This window comes from Phaethon aethereus, assembly GCF_964289735.1.
Source record: "Phaethon aethereus genome assembly, chromosome: 1".
Lineage (NCBI taxonomy): Eukaryota > Metazoa > Chordata > Aves > Phaethontiformes > Phaethontidae > Phaethon > Phaethon aethereus.
The window spans coordinates 21,863,469-21,882,285 of NC_138575.1; positions in this window are offsets into that span (position 1 = coordinate 21,863,469).

The following is an 18,817-nucleotide window of genomic DNA, read 5'->3' on the forward strand; positions in this document are numbered from 1 at the left end:
CCTGAGGAGAACATGGTGTAGGATTGCTTGGACATAGCTACCAGTTTCACCTGGACTTTGGTTTAATGGCTTCAACTTCCAAAATATCTTCCTAAAGCTAAGACTTGGCTTAGTTTGACTTCCAACTCAGTAAAGTACTTCTTCTGTTTGCTATAAGTGGATTGTGAGAAGCTAGAGACATGCTGTATCTTACAGTGTGGCAAATTAAAAACTCTTATTGAATTATGGTGTTCTGGGACTTGTGGAATTACTTTTGAGCATTCCAGAAAGTTTATTATAAACATCTCCTCTCTATTCTGAATTTTGGTCATTTTTGAAATAGTTTTCTGTTTCGGAGTTTTATAGCAAAAGCAATGTAATCTCAGCAAATTGGTTCAAAAGAGGTCCACATTAACTTTTTCATTTCATGTGGATTCATATCCCCCAAGTTTTGCTTTGAGTACTGAGTTCAAACAAACCAAAAATTCAAAGGAAAGCTACACCCATATCATTGAATTTTGTCTGGGGAACTTTTTTTCCCTTTGAGTCATAACCAGAATAATAATGAGTAACAACTGGTTTCCACCCAAACTATGAATGACCTGTTTTTGCTAAAACTTAGGCCTTCTCTATCTGGGAAAGCTATAAATCTCAGTGACAGTTTTGGTAGACCAGGTTTAATTTCAATCTTCCTCTGCAAAATTGATGTAAATAAATTTTATTTTGTTTCAGCTGCAACCTCCATATAATTGGGATGCCCTACTTCTCATACTTTTGTGTGGTGTTTTTTTTTTTTTAATAGGATGCATGATTTACTCACTTTTTCTCCTATGTTATTTTTCTGTATGGTATGACTTCATCATCAGGTTAAGAGTACTAAGTATGATTTCTTTCACAGTCTACTGCCAAAGGAAATATTTACAAGTGCAACTGGGGGCAGAGAGACTCTATGACTGCTATAAATTTATTCCTGGCTGCACAAATGTGTCATGATTCTTAGTGGTGCCATGTCTAATTTAGACCAAATGTAAACCTTTGTATAGACAGTGCTCTGACATACCAGTTAAACTTGCAGAAAGACTAGTTACTTGGGCAGAAACTTATGATCTCATTCTAAGATCTAAGTGTTAGTACCAGCTTGCCAAAATTCTTTGGGGAAGAGTTAAAAGTCAGGCATCCTCCTACAACGGTCTCATCCATGTCCCATACCTTTGTTTCCTTTGGTTTCAAGAACCTTTTCAACAAATTTATCCCATACGTATACTTAAAATTTTAGGGGTCTCTTTTGCATTTCCATGGGAAGTAAATTTGTCTTTTTTTCCTTCCCAATTTTAGTTTAGTTACCAGAAAGCTAATTCTTGGGAAACTTTTATCTTTAGCTCTATTATTTGGGCTGTTTGATTTTTTTCCTGATACTTTCTTACTCTTGTGCATTTAGATTTTATTTAGTTAAGTTCATTGATTTCTCCCAGGATTTTAATCTAATATTACCTTTTCTGCCCGTGTATATACTTCATTCATGTACTAAAGAATTTCTCAATTGTTTAGCAAGTTACTATCTCTAGAGAAAGCAGCCTTTAGTATGTAATAATTTAGTGAAGATAGACTTTGGTTCCATCTTGATGTGATAGGAAAATTTAAAATTGGGCAAAGAAACAGATTTCTGAATGAAGACGATGACACTTAATGAAAATAACGAGTATATATTGTGAAGTGATAAAATATCATTGTATATAGTTGCTTCCACTAAATAGAGAATGAAGCCTTGATTTCTTATGTCGTGCCTTATGCACAGGGACTACAAACTCTTCAAAGCAACAATCTCTCTGTGTAGACTTAGAGTACAGTAGGCCAAGTTTCTTGCCACAGTAGGCCTCCTAAACTCCAGTGGAGGCTTCTGAAGACCACGATGATATTCTTTTTCCTCATGACTTGATGTGCCACATACAGAAACACTGGACTGACTTTGATACACTGCCCCATACATGTACACATATTTATGTGAATGCAGTTCTTGTCTTCTCCCTGTTTGTACAGCTTCTGGAAAAAAGAGTAGCCAGAGGTAGCATGTTGTCACTAGAGCAGTATTTGGAGTTTATTCCTCTTCATTTTCTTTCTCAACAGCATTTTAATCACTGAAAAGAAGGTGGCAATGTGCCAGATTTGTTATTCTGGAGATAGCAACTTGTGTTCAGTCACTGTCTTTCTTTGGTCCATTGGTCCATTTGGTCCTTTGGGTCCATTGCACCCCCTAAGTGCCTCGTGACAGCAACATTGGTTGTGTGATGGAGTACAGACTATATTTTCCCAAGAAAAACGGTGTTAGAAAGCAAACTGCCAGAGCCAGAACACTACATCTGCAGCTTGCTCCTGGCTGGCATTTGATGAGCCTCCAGGAAAGAGAAGATAGGTGGAAGCACTATAGCTGAAATGAATTGTCATATTCAGAGACAGGTTGTGTACTCCTGCTTTTGTATGGCTTTGTAGTGAACAGAAGAGTATGATATCCATGCTGATTTTAAATAGGTTAGTAATAATAAAAACCACAAACTTCAGCGGGAGGGAAATATATAGATGTTTTCTTATGGCCCTTGGTAGTTCTATATAGACATTTCTGGAACTAATGTGATCTCATCTTTATTGCTATTGTTATCTGTACTAACCAGATTAAAACTAGTACAGCTATGACTCCTAATACTGCAAAAACATCTTAATTTGCAGTGTAGTCAAGCCCTAAGCCCTTGAAGGGGCAAAAAATGTGATAGCTAAATTTTCACAAAAAAACCATTTTAATAACATAAAGGACTGTATTTGTGTTTAGCTTTGTTTTGTTTACCTTTTTTATTTTCTTTTAATCTTCTGGAATACGTACAAATCTCGAAGTAAAGAATTACTTCTTGCTTTCTGGAAAATATTTTCTCTGCTTCCCCCCTTTTTTGGTACTTCATTCTTATCACTGGAACTAAAAGCCCAGAGGAAATATTGTTCTTGGATTCATATAATAAATTAACAAATTTCTCATTAGAGCTGTGTACAGATGTTCAGTGGATATGCGTAAAAAAAGCTATTAAAATCTTGCATGAGGGATTAAAATACTCCTTTGGTCTCCACCCTCAACAGATTTGTGTGAGATTTGAGTAACCCTTAAAATGTTTCAGGTCGGAAAGTTCTGGTGGAACAAATGATTTAATATATTGTTTCATCATCATTGAAAGCCTGGATCAAATTCATGGAAGTCAAAAGAAGCTCCTCATTTGAATAAACCTTAATAGTCAAGAAGTGACTACTCAGCAGCAGAAACAAATGCATATAGCACAATTCAGTATTTTGACACACTGTAATATTGCCAACCTTTTTTTGCTGATTTTTAATAAGTAATTGTCTGCTCCTTAAAAGCAAGTCACGTTGAAAATTAGTACAATACATTTTTGCTCTTTTCCTGTCCCGTTCCTTAGCAGGTTTGGAAAGTTAGCTATAAATAGGTTAATATTTTGAATGAATCATTGTTCATTAAAGAGCCTTAATGATTAAGTGTGTTAATACAATTATGTCTTGTCTATTAGGCATGAAATGTATTCAAAAAGGACATACATGTTTCATAAGAGTCCCAAAGAGTGAAGTGTTATAGACTAAAAATAGCTCAAAAACTGTATCAAAAATTGAATTTAAAATCAAAATGTTCCAACTGGGAATTTTACTCTTTTTAAAGACTCCAGTAAAATGTATTTATTAATTTCTTCACTCTCTTCTGACTTAATTTCTCTACAATTATCAAGAAGGTTTATTTTTTGTGACACTTTATATGTTTTCCTAGCTTTTTTGGTTTAGTGACTTCATTACATATTATGGAAAACACACAGAGAAGCCCTACAAAGTTGCCCAATAATTACTGCTGTAACATTCTAGTTTTCATTTGCTTATAAGGTTGCCAAGCTTTATCCGTTTGAGCTGAAATGTTGCCTCCTGTGTAATTTCACTGGTAAGGGAAGGGGGAATATGTTTCAATGAGATGTGATTTGTCTGGGGCTTTTTGAGGACAGGAAAACTGCATTTAATTGCTAGTGTCAGAACTGCTGCTAAGTATTGCACTGAGTTATCTTATATTTTCTGTCTAGCAACAAATACAGTGAGGTCATTCTGATGTCAGAAATGCACTGGTTGCCACATCTGTGAATATTTGGCCAAATTGCGAGCCTTTTTAAATCTCAGAGGCTCATTAGAGCCACAGTCACAACAGAGATTGTTGGCATAGAGAAACTATCTGAAGATTTCATTTGAATTGGGCATGCTTAAGTCCAAGGCTGAAGGACTGAGCAGAATTTTCCTTAGAGTTGCCACTCTCGGCAGGGACTATTGTCATATTAGGTACTGAAAAATGGTTATGAACTTGTCTTTTGTTCCCTGTATCACTGTCTAGAAAGGGAGGATGCAGCAATGTGTAGAATGAACAGTGGTGAAGAGTTAAAGGAGGGGTAGAAATCACAAGGAGTTTAGAGTGAAGAGTTTGATGAAGGCTAGATGAAGATAAACATTTTGCTTAGGAACGACTCCGACTCTAACAGTAACATCTCTGTGTTTCTCAGTTCTCCTGTCCCTGCGACACAGAAATAATAATGCCAGCAAATCTCACAGAGATGCTGTCAAGAGTTTTTCATGATCATCTCCAGTATATTCAGGTGTTATACAGATAGCAGTACAAAAAAGATCACAAGGAAATAGACAACAATGTATTCAGAGGTGAATTATGTACAGTAAATACAGGGCTCCATACTGAGTGATGGGAACCACAAACTATCATCTACAATATTCAAAATGTATTATTTCCATCATAACTACTAAATAAGTAGGTGTCCTATGGAAAAACATTTGTAATCATGGTATAAAAAAAATATTAGAAATTGTTAGATACTTATAAACCCCTGATTCATAAACTGTCCTCAGATCTTCGCAAAAAAGTGAAATGAACATTCATAAATTAGTAAGATAAGAATATGTTCTGAGACTTCCATTTATCACTTCATTTATCATTGCCTTTGTAACTTACCTTTCACATACTGTCTTGAGCAAAAGGAGCAGGCAAGGAAAAGATTTTCTTTGTGTCCTGGCGCAAATTCAGTGCATGTGTTACAATGCCTCATGCCATTGTGTAAGGTTTTACAGTCCTTCTTCATCTGAAGATGGAGACTGTTTCTAACACACCCCTCAATCCAGGTATGTGTTTAGATCACCATAGAATATCTTGAGCACTTTTAGAGTTAAAAGGTGCTTTATCATTTCAGTATGTAAATTAGAAAAGTTTACTATTTTAATCGCAGAAGTGTATATCATCAACAAAAGAAGAAGAACCTAGTGTACTTAGTATGTCCTCTTTTGACTGATTTCCCTTTAATCTGTAGCACATTTTATTTACTCTAGTTTGTATGCTTAGATGTGTCCTCGTTTGACTTTTGGCTCAAGCAAATAACTCCAGAAACGAAGGATATGCCTACTGAGATCACTTCCTGCTGAAGTCTGGTTTCTTGGCTGGGAAACTGGCTTCTCTTGTTCCTGCTGGAAAGTATTTACAATGGGGATGTTGTAGTATAGTGGCAAAGTTATTCCAGGACATGTTCACAAGTATAAATAGACACATGAATAAAGGTATGCTAAAGAATCAGAGAAGGCAATGAAACCAAAACCTACTCATAATAATTTTCAATCTAGGTTTTGAATTGCCTTGTTAGGATTCCTTCAGGTTAACTCATCGCTAAAAGATGTGGCTATTCCAGCCAGGGAATGGCCACCATCTATTTCTTTCCATGAAGTGGTTTTTGTGAATACCTTGAAAAGTTATAGCAATACATCAAATCACAGAGCGCAGGGGAGAGAACCACTGCACTACATTATTCTTATGAAAGCTAACATTTTTGTCAAAATTCCTCTGAGTGCTCTTAATATAGATGGTGTCACTGTGTCGTGTGTTCAGACTTGTGCCGTTGGACGCAGCACTGGTGCTGACTGCAGTAGTGCTAAAGAGAAACTCAGGAAAAGTGGCATCTGCAAGGCGTGCCTGCTCCATGGAGTAGGGCCCAGAGGTGCGGGCACAGAGGTGAGGAGCTGGGAAGAGCTTTGAAGGGCAGTGATGCTTGGCTGCGTCGTTGGACTGTTTATTCCTCACCTCAGGGTTGGTGTGAACAATTCTGCGCCACCTTTCCTAAAGGAGATGCAAAAAGGGGTTTTCAAAAGTTGAACCTGTGATTGCTCACTGCGTGCTCTCTTCAGGTATTTTTATTGCTCAAGAAGAAATTTTTATTAACTGCCCTGTTTGCAAAGGAAAATACAGGAGGTTTTTTTAAAAGATGCACACAAAGGTCACTGTCCTCTTAATGGAGAGAAACAAAGAATGACAATGACAACTCTAAGAATAAGGGAATTCATCTCTATAACAGTCAAAGGGACTGAGAAAAAATCAAGAAAATAACAAAGAATATTAAACTATAACTCAAGCATTGAAGCAACTGTCACAGAATCACAAAATCATTAATGTTGTCAGAGGTTTCTGGGGATCACCTAGTCCACCCTCCCTGCTCAAGCAGTGTCATCTAGAGCCAGTTGCCCAGGACCATGTCTAGATGGCTTTTGAATATCTCCAAGGATGGAGAGTCCACAGGGTCTCTGGGCAACCTGTGCCAGAGACCACCCTCACAATAAAAATATGGTTTTTGTAATGTCAGACAGAATTTCTTGTGTTTCAATTTGTACCTCTTGTCCTGTCACCGGACACCACTGAGAAGAGCCTGGCTCTGTCTTCTTTACACCTTCCCAATAGAAATTTAGACATACGGATAACATCCCTATGATCTTTCTCTTCTCCAGCCTGAACAGTTTCACCTATCTCAGCATTTCCATGTGTGAAAGATGCCTCAGTCCCATAAGCATCTTTTTTGCCTTTCACTGGAATCTTTCCAGCATGTGCATGTCTCTTTTATACTGGGCAACCCAGAACTGGACACAGTACTCCAGATGTGACCTTACCAGTGCTGAGTAGGTGGGAAGGATCACCACCCTCAACCCGCTGGTGACACTCCTCCTAATGCCACCCAGGATATCATTGGACATGTTTGCTGCAAAGGCTCCATCTCTTTCCCAGGGACTGAGGTAAGGCTGACTTCTACTTTCTTTCTGGAAGACAGAAGTGACATTTACAGTTCTCGGAAGCCACCTCCAGTCATGGTAACCAAAATTTCAAAGATGATCAAGATGATCAAGATGATCAATGACATTGGCCAGCATCCACAGCATTCATAGGTGCATCCTTGGACTTGTGTCTGTTCAGCTTGTTTAAATATTCCCTAATCTGATCCTCCTCCACTGGAGGTGAGTATTCCTTGCTCCAGACTTTCTCAGAGGCCTGCGAATCCTGAAAGCCAGTCTTACTGGTAAAGACTGAGGTGGAGAAGGCATTGAGTATCAGCCTTTTCTGTGTCCTTTGTCACGAGCTTCCCTGCCCCATTCAGCAGCAGGCCCACATTTTCCTTTGACTTGACTTTACTGTTGAGGTACCTGTACAAACCCTTCTTGTTGCCCATCACATTGCTCGCCAGATGGGCTTCAACTCCAGATGGCCTTTGGCTTTACCAGCCGCATACCTGCATGTTTGAATAGTGTCTCTGTGTTCTTCCTGGGTCATCTGTTGCAGTTTCCACCTCTTGCATGCTTCCTTGTGTGTCACACAACCGTAGCACAAAAGTGTGTCCATGGGTTCAGAAATAGAAGTAAAATAGGAAAACAATAACAAGGTGAAAAAGGTAAGGGGGGAAAAAAAAAAAGCAGAATGGCTTTCAGACAAATGATAACAATTGCTTTGTTTCAAAGTTTCTGGGCTGTGTACTCTATAAATGCATAAGCAACTAAAGTTGAGCAAGGACGAGAAATTAAAAGGGAAATTAATATCTGGTTTAGGTTAACATAATTTAAATTTACCATCAGATAAAATCTTTTGGGTTTGAGTCAGAGAAATAATTTCTCCATAATGATTTTGTGCAAGTGTCAGATAGATTTCTCCACATCTGTTCAATCCGGAAAAACAATGAATGATTGTTTCTTATTTTTTTTATTGTTTCTTTTTGTCCTTCATCTTCTTGTTTCTACAGTGCTTCTCCTGATAGCTTCTGAATGGCAAATGATCAGAAGGTAACGTAACCTTTAGGCTGAATGGCTTGTGCATTTCTATGCATCTGACAAAAGCTGCTTTACTCAGAGAAGTACTATACAAGTCAGTGTCATTAGTTGCATCTGTCAAAAGCAGAGTGGAAGGATATCACCCTGAAGGTTTTTGGGTCTTGGGTTCCTCACTCAACTTGTCATAGTGCATGAAGCATGCTTGGTTTGGTGTCATGCCATTTTCCGTCATTTAGGTAGTCGTTACTTGCACACAGTAAATACGTGTATGTGTATATTTAACATGTATGCATGTGACATATAAAATACCTTATTTTTCTACAGAGTTTCAAAAATAGTTCAGTGATATAGAGATGTAAGTGGCATTGATTTTCATTGGTCTTTATGCACTTAAATGCCTTGCCTGGCTTGAATATCTACATCATAATGTGTTTAAAACTGTTCTAGTGAGAATGAAACCTGAGCAGAGTGATGAATTCAACCCTCTCTTTTGAGCAGTCTCCAGTCCTAAGAAAACTTAGGTTCCAACCTTTGCAGCTGGCAAAAGTCTGTAAAACTTGATGTATTCATGCAATGTGCAAAGAAGGTATCTAAAACTTTAAAAAAGGTACTCCTTAGTAGCTGTTGTACCACTTCATACAGAACAGTGTTACTTCTAACCCTTTTCTCAAAAACTTTGGAACTATGTAATAATATCCTTTTGGTATTATTCTTAATTCTGTTTGATATTAAACTCAATCAGCAAAGCAATATTTTAATAGGTCTCAAACCAATCCCCTGCCCATCGACCATGATACCTGAGAATCCATATGATTACATTTGTAAATAGTTTAATATAAATATTATTTTCTATGTAATCCATTATCCCTTGCATTCACTATTATATAAGTTTAATTAGAGATATGCTGTTACTTCTAAGAGTTTCACATCAAAAATAGAATCTTCATGCAATGTGTGGCCCATTTTAACCTTTGATATGAAGAACTGTGTAGTTAAATCTAATGGCACCTGTTTTCTGTAGTTGATATAATGTTGACATACTTACACATTACTCATCGGAAAAATGGCCGTCCTTCAGTGTGAAATTTTCTTCTTAACCCTTTCATTCATAACTGCTAGATTTAGAAGTATTCTTATTACCACAGTTATTTAATATGTTCTGCTGCTTGTCCTGACATCTCCTATGCATATATACTTCCTATAAAGCTCTATTAATTGTCAAAAAATGTAACAGTCCACTGAAAAGAAAGAATAATCTTTTTTGATTAAAGATTTTTTTTTTTTATTGGATGCTCCACCTTTTTTAAAAAAGCAAAATCATGCAGAAAATGTTGATACTTTAAAAAATTCAAAAGTATATTTATAGAAATTAATATAATCCTTTGTATTTATGAATTAATGTGTTTATAATGCACTGACATCCAACATATACAAGAATGTGCAAGTAAATATGTACTTCCTGCTCATATTGCTATTGATATCACCATTGTCACTTTTTGCCCAAAACCTGACTCAAAGTCACTCTGGCTTCTTCTTCTTTCTGAGTTAACCAGCATCTTGGGCAGCCTGCAGCTTGCTCATTTCTCATACATACCGAGCAGATGAGATTAACAGCTTCTGTATTTACACTGCTGAGAGTTTATGCTTGTTGTCTCCCCATGCCTTTGGTGTATTACCTTCCTCTCATAGACAGGCATAGTCCTAGTGCATAAAGCAAAGCTTGAGTCAAAATGAGGTGCTCCAGCTCGTGTCCTCCTTTACATAACCCCTCATGAGCTGGTGCTCATCTTGGGTCTCCAAATCCCCTTTGCATATCTATAACATGTGTTTACCGGACAGCAGGAGAGACTGCTGATGCTATGGATGTTGCTAAAATGCTAGCATTATGCCGTGATAAAGGAGATAACACCACCGTTTACTTCCACATTTATATTGTGGAAAAAAGGGACAGGTGTCCCCAGTGCCTAATGAAGTGTATTGAGTTTAATACTTAAACTGTTATTTCTGTGGAATGGACACATCCGTACATGGAGTGAGAGCCCAGCATCAGTAATAAAGGCACTGTGCTGTTCTGCAGGGAGAACTTGCCCTTTATGAAGGTATTCAACATTAAGAAACATTTGTTCACAAGAGCAAAAAGACCCAGTGGAAAGGCATCTTTTCAACTGGCGCATTTTCAACTGCTTCTGATGAATTAAACTGACCTTTAGAAATACACGTCTGGGCTGGCACTAAAGCTAGCGTTTCTGTTTTTTTAGAGTGTGTGTATATATGAAGAAAACAGTAAGCGGGGTTACTGAGCTATTGTTTGTGTCCAGGCAGGTGCCCGTAGCAGGTACACTCTGCCTGCACACTGGTGAATGATGGCAGCTCCTCTGTTACGCTCTTTTCCCGGATGCAGAACAGAGTGTCAAGCTATGCAATCAACATCGCCAAGGTGTTTGAGGCAAGGAACACCATGATCTAAAAGGTTATGTTGAATTATAACAATATTTGTAGACAGACCACTGAGGGGAGGAAGGGGGGGAAGTCTCTGAGGTTTTTTGTTTCCAAGATAAACATTCCAGATTATTTTTATTTTAAAGAGTAGTGCAGAGGGGAAAATTCTAATGAGAATACAGAGCTTTGTTACCTAAAATAAAACTTTATATACATATATGGATTTCTGACTTGTATGCCTTATAAGCATTTGTTTTATTACAAACAAATCAACGTAGATCTTAAGGGTCATATTTTTAACACTAGAATCAGGTCCATCTTTTCAGAGGAGTTCAGATCATGTTCATAAGTGTTTACTTTTTTTGAGGAAAGTTCAGCATATGAACTGGTTGATGTGTCGAAAATCCTCACTTTGAAAATCTTTGAAAAGCTTGAAAAATACTGTTTTGGAGCAGTTAGAAGCTGAGACCTAAGCTCTTTTGAAGGTCTGACCCTGTGTAGCTTGTCAAAGGAGAGAAATCCAACTGTGTTTCCAAAACTTGCTTTGCAACATGAGCAATAGAAAATTGTCAGATCCAAAGCCCTGATTCTTCTTGCTTGATTGTAGCCACCTGAATGAGCTGTTAAAATGAGAACTAATATTGTCATCAACGCTCTCTATAGGCAGTACTGAGAAAGAAGCACTTCAGAGTTATTAACTTCTCACAGGGAAAACGTACTGTCTGTAGGCACTACTTTATCTAAATTTTAGTCAAATTCAGGTACAAGCTCTATTCCTTCTCTCTATTTTCTTCTTAGTTGGCTAAGTTCTTTTTTTTTGTTCCGCACATGGACCGCTGACATTTTTGCACCATCGAATATGTGACGCAAAAGAAATAATCCTGTTTCTGAAGCACTGTAGATTTATTGACAAGAGGATCAGGTGTAGTATCTTGCTGCAGGAACAGGACTATTGCCAGAAAGTACCAATGAAGAAAGTGCACAAAACCCTGATTTGCCTGGTATCTCCTAAATACATATGTATGATGAATACGTAAGCTTAGAACAAATATTCAGATGAGGCTACCAAGTTGACAGCCAATCTTCAATTAAATGTTCAGCCATGAAACTTTAAAAATTCATTTGGTCTTTTGAACTACAGAGAGTTATTTATAAATTTATTATCTGCAGTATAGCTGAGATTTGTACGTTATTTCTTCTGTGCCGTGAAAGAATAATTGCCTTTGTTGGAACTAACAGTAGCTGGCAGGTATACAAAAATGTTGTTAGTTAAGAGATGTTTGAAGGTTGCTCATGGTTACCTGTTGTCTCAGTTATGTGAAAGAGTGGGGAGAAAGAAACTCAACTGCTGAAAAAAAAAAGTTCAATCAATTTGGACAGATTGAGCAGTTAACAGGGAGGGATAAAAAAAGATTAGTATAAGAAACAACGTTAGGTATTGCATGTTTGGAATGGAGCAACAGATGCTTTCAGGATAAGCATAGGTATAAATCTTTTGCAATAGTTACTAAGTCATGTAACAACCACAAAGAAAAAGAATCCCTGTGCTCTAATTTGGCAATGGGTGGCATTGTGAAATTTCCAGCTAACTCACTAGAAGAGCCAGGAAAAGCGTGCTGCTCTAATGACTGCTTGTCCCCTGTTTGATGTTCAGTTGTGGTTGAAAGATTTCAGAAAAAGACTATGTCTGGATTTTTTAACTCGCTGGAGGAGGCCCTCTCATGATTTTGTGATCTGAGAGCAGAAGATGGAAAAACCAATGCATGAAAGATTCTGCAGAAGTATTAAGCAGGCAACGCTCCATCTGAAGGAAGACTTAGTAAGATACTAAAACACACTATTTACTTACAAATTGCCTATATTACATTCTGTTAATTAAGCAAGCACTTGCAAAATATAGAGGGCAAAGTTGTTTAATACACTGTTAAAAATGTAGAGTAACACTCACGAAATATTAAATTATATTATTTTGGTGCTTCTATACTGTTCAGCTAATATGTTCCATATTGTTTTTTGAACAAACCTGCACTAATGAGAATCCTGAAACGGTTAGGCAGAAATTAGACTGAACAGGCATTTCCCCATACCACTATATATGCTTATAAGGACACTCTCTATGATAAAACAGAATGCCAAAGAAAAGAGAGGATCTGTGTTACTTCCTAAGGAAACCTGGACACTTTACATATGTTCATGAAGCTACTAATGCCTCCTACCTGGTATCTTATTTTTGAACCCCGTCCTTCTTTCAATTATCAGGTGACTGTTTTCATCACGGGGAATAGCAAAGGGTTTTAGACAATGCAATGCAATGCCAAAACACCTTATAGAAAGCAGGAAGTGCACTACTTAAGTGAAAATTAAAAATGAATACTGGATTTTGTCAGAATGACTAAGCCAGGATAACACAATTTCTATTTAAAAGAATAATTTACTCAGAATTCTACATACGACTACGAAACAGTTGAGATACAGTGCAGCTCTAATAAGAAAAAAAAAGTACATCTTTCTCAGGTCATTAATGGTGGTTATTCTGAAGTTATTAATCAGCTGAGTCCATATAGTTTCTAAAGCAATTATCAGTGTCATAAAATAAAAAAAAATGCAGATAAAGTCTCTGTATACATAAGTAATGCAAAGAGGTAGAAATACACATTTTTCACCATGAGGGTGGTGAAACACTGGCACAGGTTGCCCAGAGCGGTGGTAGATGCCCCATCACTGGAATCATTCAAGGTCAGGTTGGACGGGGCTCTGAGCAATCTGCTCTAGTTGAAGATGTTACTGCTCATGGCAGGGGGGTTGGACTAAATGACCTTTAAAGGTCCCTTCCAACCCAAACTATTCTATAAATCTACGATACATTGGCTATCTTGGTACTGGCAGGTGAAAATTTCAGTGAACTGATGTTTCCCCAGATCACTGTCTACCCTTAAAGGGGATATGTTCAATGACAGAAGGGAATGTCAAAGAAAAGAGAGAATCTGTGAGTGGACAGAAAATGTTTCAAAGCACTTGCTCATCTAGTCACTCTATCTTCAAAAAATCTGATATAAGAAAGGAAGTTAAAGTCAGCCCTAGGAGGATTCAGCCTGCCTCAGAGCAGGAGCTTTTGACATTTGCTTTGGGTCAGTATGTATAAAGATCAGGCACAGAAAAAAAACACCCCAAAACCTAAAACTTGTCCTATTTGCTTTATGCTCCTGGGAATTCCTGGTAACTCCTGAAGGAACAGCCTGCTTGCCTGTTATCCGCACCAGAGTTTTCCCCTGGACCTCTCTACAGCGAGGCTCTGACTCAAAGGTAGCACAAAATGGCTACAGCAAGCAGTCAGATCTTTCCTGTAATCTTTTCCCCATCGTGTTTGCAGGTGGTCATTGAGGACCACAGCCCATTCTATGACTCTGTAGTTTCCCTGGCTCTTCTGAAGTATTTATAAGCTGGAAATTGTCCCTGTGAACTCTTAGCACACAAACATCTCCCATCTGCCCTCACCACTTCCTCATGTTCAGTTTGCAGTTGTTGTGCCCTCTGGAGAACTCCACAGGGTGAGGCCCCATCTCCCTTAGTGTTGCTAATCAGCTGCGTGAAGTATAATTTTTCAATGGTCCAAAATGCATTTGTACGTTACTGCTTTCAGTTGTCTGTCCAAAATCTGCAAAACACTGTATGCAAGAGACAAAAATGCATAATATGAAAAACACTGCATTAAAAATTATGTTATTCCAGGCATTGGTGCTTCAGATCTGTACTAATACCTCCCAGAAAGGAGGGGAGATAAAGTGGGCCAAAATCATCCTGGGGAAATTCCAAGTAAATCCATATAATTCTGCCAGGGATAAAACTGACACTATAAATATTAATTCATCAAAGGATTATGCATCAAAATAGTCCATCCAAAATTTTCTTATTCTTCAGCTGATCATGAATTAATATTTGCAAAATGCCTTGAAAAGGACAAGCATTGCTTAAATACCACATATTAGTCATTGTTATTATTATGGATAGTGTTGTTGACTTGATTTGAAGAGTTCCATGTGATGACTTTTAAAAATAAATTACGGGTGAAACGACAACTGTACAGTGTATGAAAGCAAGCTCAAAACACTAGGTCAACACAATGCTCTATATTCTTCTTGAAAAGACTGAACATTAGTTTTTGCATAAGTCCTTTTATTGTGAATTAAAACATCTGTCTGGGATTTCTAAGAATCTGGAGAACAAATGGAAATGAGAGGCAGCATTCCTATCTTTCGATTGTATTTTTTATTAATGGCAGACCAGACTACAATCCAAGATCCAGGTGCAGTGAGGTTTTTAAGGAGATGGCCCCAACCAATCTACATGTGAAATGTGTGAGAGCATGTCCATGCCACTCTGGGCAACGTGGTGCAGAGTCCTCAGCTAGCTCTGGAGAGACTCATCCCTTCAAACCATACAGCTCAGCTGGGGTCCTGAAAACAGTAAGGTGGGGTTAGCCTGCTGCTACGCCCTGCAAATAAACCTCTTTGTGGCTGACATATCCATGTGATTCCCATTCTGAGCATGAACCATATTGCAGCCAAGTCAAAGACCTTTGCAAAAGGCTCCATTATTCAATGCAGATTTGCCATAAGTGCTCTAGGGATGGCACCCATCTGCTTTTTTTTTTACTTGGCTTAGTATAAAAGTGGGAGGTGGTTTTAAAAGCCAGGTTCAGATCTGGAACTGGTCTTCTTCATAGGAGAATGAGAGGATTCTCACTGGGGATTAATTCAAGCCCTTCTTGGTTTCTGACAATCAGTAACTTCATTCTCTAGGCTCTTCAGTGGTTTTCCTTGATCATTCTTCTACGTTAATAGTATTTTGAATTATCATTATATTTACAAATAGAAATATTTTTAAATATATATGAAAATATTTTATGTTTTAAGGTGGAATTGCACTAAGATATTTGCAAACAGTGTCCATGAAAAAATCTGAGAAAAGTATTTGAATAAATATGACACATACACGCAGCAAGCAAAATTTTAAATTCAGAAATCATATTCTGAAAATAAACTGCTTCTTAAATTCAGAGAGAAAAAACATTATATAGGCTAAGCAAGAAATAATTTTAGTTAACTAAGAAATTATCCATTAAAAAGAGTTCTTATACAGTTTCTTCCAATTCATTTAGGTCAGATTATTTTACAATTAGATTACAGGATGATAATTACTAGGGTACGCTGTCTTCTCATATTCATTGTTTTTTCCCTTACTTTTTTGCTTCAGTAACTTTTTTAATACATTCCCTAGTATGTAATTTAGTCATCTAATTCCTGTAATATGCTAAGATGCAGAGAATCCAGACTTTTATTTTGAAGTTTATAGTTTTATAAATAAATTCTCTACTGTTGTAATTTTGTGACATGGACACTTGATCTTTTCAAGATATTCCCAAGACTTAGCTTGGCCTTAGTTTATATTATGTAAGTAGGGTCAAGCTTTGCTTTCAATAACAAAACTTTAAGTGGTGAAAAATGTCCGAGCAAGGTTTTGTTTGGGGCGATGTTTTAATCCAATAAAAGAAGATAAAAGTTACAGAGAATATTGGGCTCATTGACGTAATGTAAGCATTTACTTTCCTGCTCCTGCCAGATATCGTAAGCATCTTTAATAAATACACCTGCTTAGTTAAACACTTTACAGTTCCTCAGAATAAAGCTTAAGTTCTTAGGAAGGCAAACTGTACTGATGTCATGGTGGTAATAGTATCAGTCTGTTACCGATCACATAACTTCCCGAAGTTCATTAGAAGTTCAAACAACATGTTTGTAAAGGAATTCCATGCCAAACAGACTTGATTCAAAGAATGAAGTCTGTAAATGGACCTGAAAAGAACATTCAGTGCTTAACTGTTTCATCCCAAATTAGGTAACAGCTTTGCTGTAAGATAAAGGAGATTCTGCAATACTAGTTCAGCTAAAATATATGATCTTTGCTCCAGACAGGAGTGACTGATAATTAGGTGCAATACATACTATAATAATAGTTTAGAATTGAGAAATCAAAATTGCAAAATGATACTTAACAAAAGCCTAATGATCATTAACTATTTAATACTCAGAACATCCTTGTGAGAGAATGTTACCGTGCTTTCCATTTAAGTTAAGTTCTTAATGCAAAATTCATAAAGGAAGTAAGTATTTTCCAAGGCTCATTTAAGAAGATGACCCTTATTCTTGCAGGATGGCTCTGCACTGCCCTGTCTGCTGGTCTTGAGGTCCACAAAGAAAATGGACGAGTGAGAGGTAAGGGCGAAGGAAGAGCTGGAAGGCTGAGGGACAGGCATCATCCAGCATCATTACAGCACATCCACTTGATCCCAGGGTTCTGATGCAGAAAGTGGAAACATGGGGAACTAGGCTAAACTGCATGAACCCAATTCAGAGGCATAGCTACCCTTTTTATAGCTGGGTGGGAAGGTCTTGACTTTTTTTCTTGATACCATAGACAATTTGTTAAAACCTTACTACTGGGCACTGCAAAGACTTCTAACTGAGATCTTACAGACAGCTCGGAGGCACAACACTTGCAATTAACTGTGGCTTCCTGCAGTACTTGAGAAATGTGGGAGCTACATCTAGAGGGGAGCAGTAAGATAAGAAAGCTTTGGAGAAGGTTGCAGAGCTTTTTAATCCCTTCCATAAGTATTTCTTTAGGATGCTGTAATCTAGCTCTCAGGGATTTACACTGTGTATACAGCTTTATTATCTCTGGTCTACTACTGAATATACTGAAGTACAGAGATGTTGACTGACTTGCCCAAGGCCAAACTTAGACTCAACATCAAGATGAGAAATGTGTTCCTAGCTTCCAGAGTAATACCCCATCCATTGCACTCATGACGTGCAAAATGGCAAAAACAGAGATGCAGAAAATAATATTTTGTTATCTCTGAATTCTCCTACGCTGGGCTTTTCAACTTGCTTTTTTTATTACCCTATTAATGCCTCTTCTTCTTAATATTAAAAAGAAACCAATTTGGAATATGAATTTATATACAAAATTTAGATGTTTCTGATTTGATAAAAATCAGACTAATAACAGAAGCACCTGTAGTAACACTTTTATACAATTATATGTTGATGATATAAATATCATAAATCTTGGCATTGTGCTAGGTATACTTTTCTTGTTATTCTACGCATCACATTGCATCTACACTCTTCCTTTATTAATCTTTAATGTGGTTGTAAATAACTTCCCAAATTCTTAATTAGACATGTATATTTTTAAATATGTTAACAAAAATGTCTTCCCCTTACTCCCTTAAATTGCAACAGACCCAAACCACATATTAGTGATATACTGTCCTTGAGCAATACAGGGAAAAAACATGTCCCATCTCTTTATTCTGCCAATAGATTCCTTTTCTGGGAAAGAAGAGGTTTCCAGATTCCCAGTGGGATTTTATACTCACCTCTAGCCCTGTTATGTTTCAGCTATACCAGATCTTAAAGCCAGAAATTTTTACAATTCAAGAAATCAAAATTCAAAATTTTTAATAAGTTTTATTTGTATTTGATGACACTTTTAGAAATGGGTCTTATGGTATCTAGGGAAATTATTTTTATAGACAGGCTACAGCAAGCAGTGACAATAAAAATGCTAATGCTTTAAACTATTCTAAAGTGTCTTTTTGGAAAAAAGGTGGTGTTTGCCACCCATATAGTAGTCTACTGTAATGTTTTATTGGCAGTAATTTGTGTCTCCAGTTAGAAGGTAATGAAGCCTGCCCAAAATGATTTATATACAGATAATTATAAATATACCATGTACATGTGTGACTCGCTGCATGAAAATAATCCTAGTTATTGAACTGAGACCAGTCCTTTCTTAAGTGCTTCTCAGAATCTGGCTTAAGGTATCATGAAAAAGTCTGATTTTCATATGGGAAATGTATGTGTAATAAATTAAAATCACTTTTGTCTTTTGATGTCATTATGTATATTGTGGATATTTCCTTCCTATCATGTAACAGTTATTTTAAAATCAATTCTCTGTTACTCCCAGATACATTTTTCTCATACATGAAACAGTACAAATTCAGCAAAAGCTTTTCTATGAGGATGCTTTATCTCATCTCTTCTTGTCTGTAGTAAATACAGTGTGAAAAAAGAAAAGGATTATGTTTTATTGAGTGACCTGAACTAGAATTAGATGATTGTTGAACATTAAACCTTCAGCTGCATGGGATCAGAGATTTGTGTGTGTG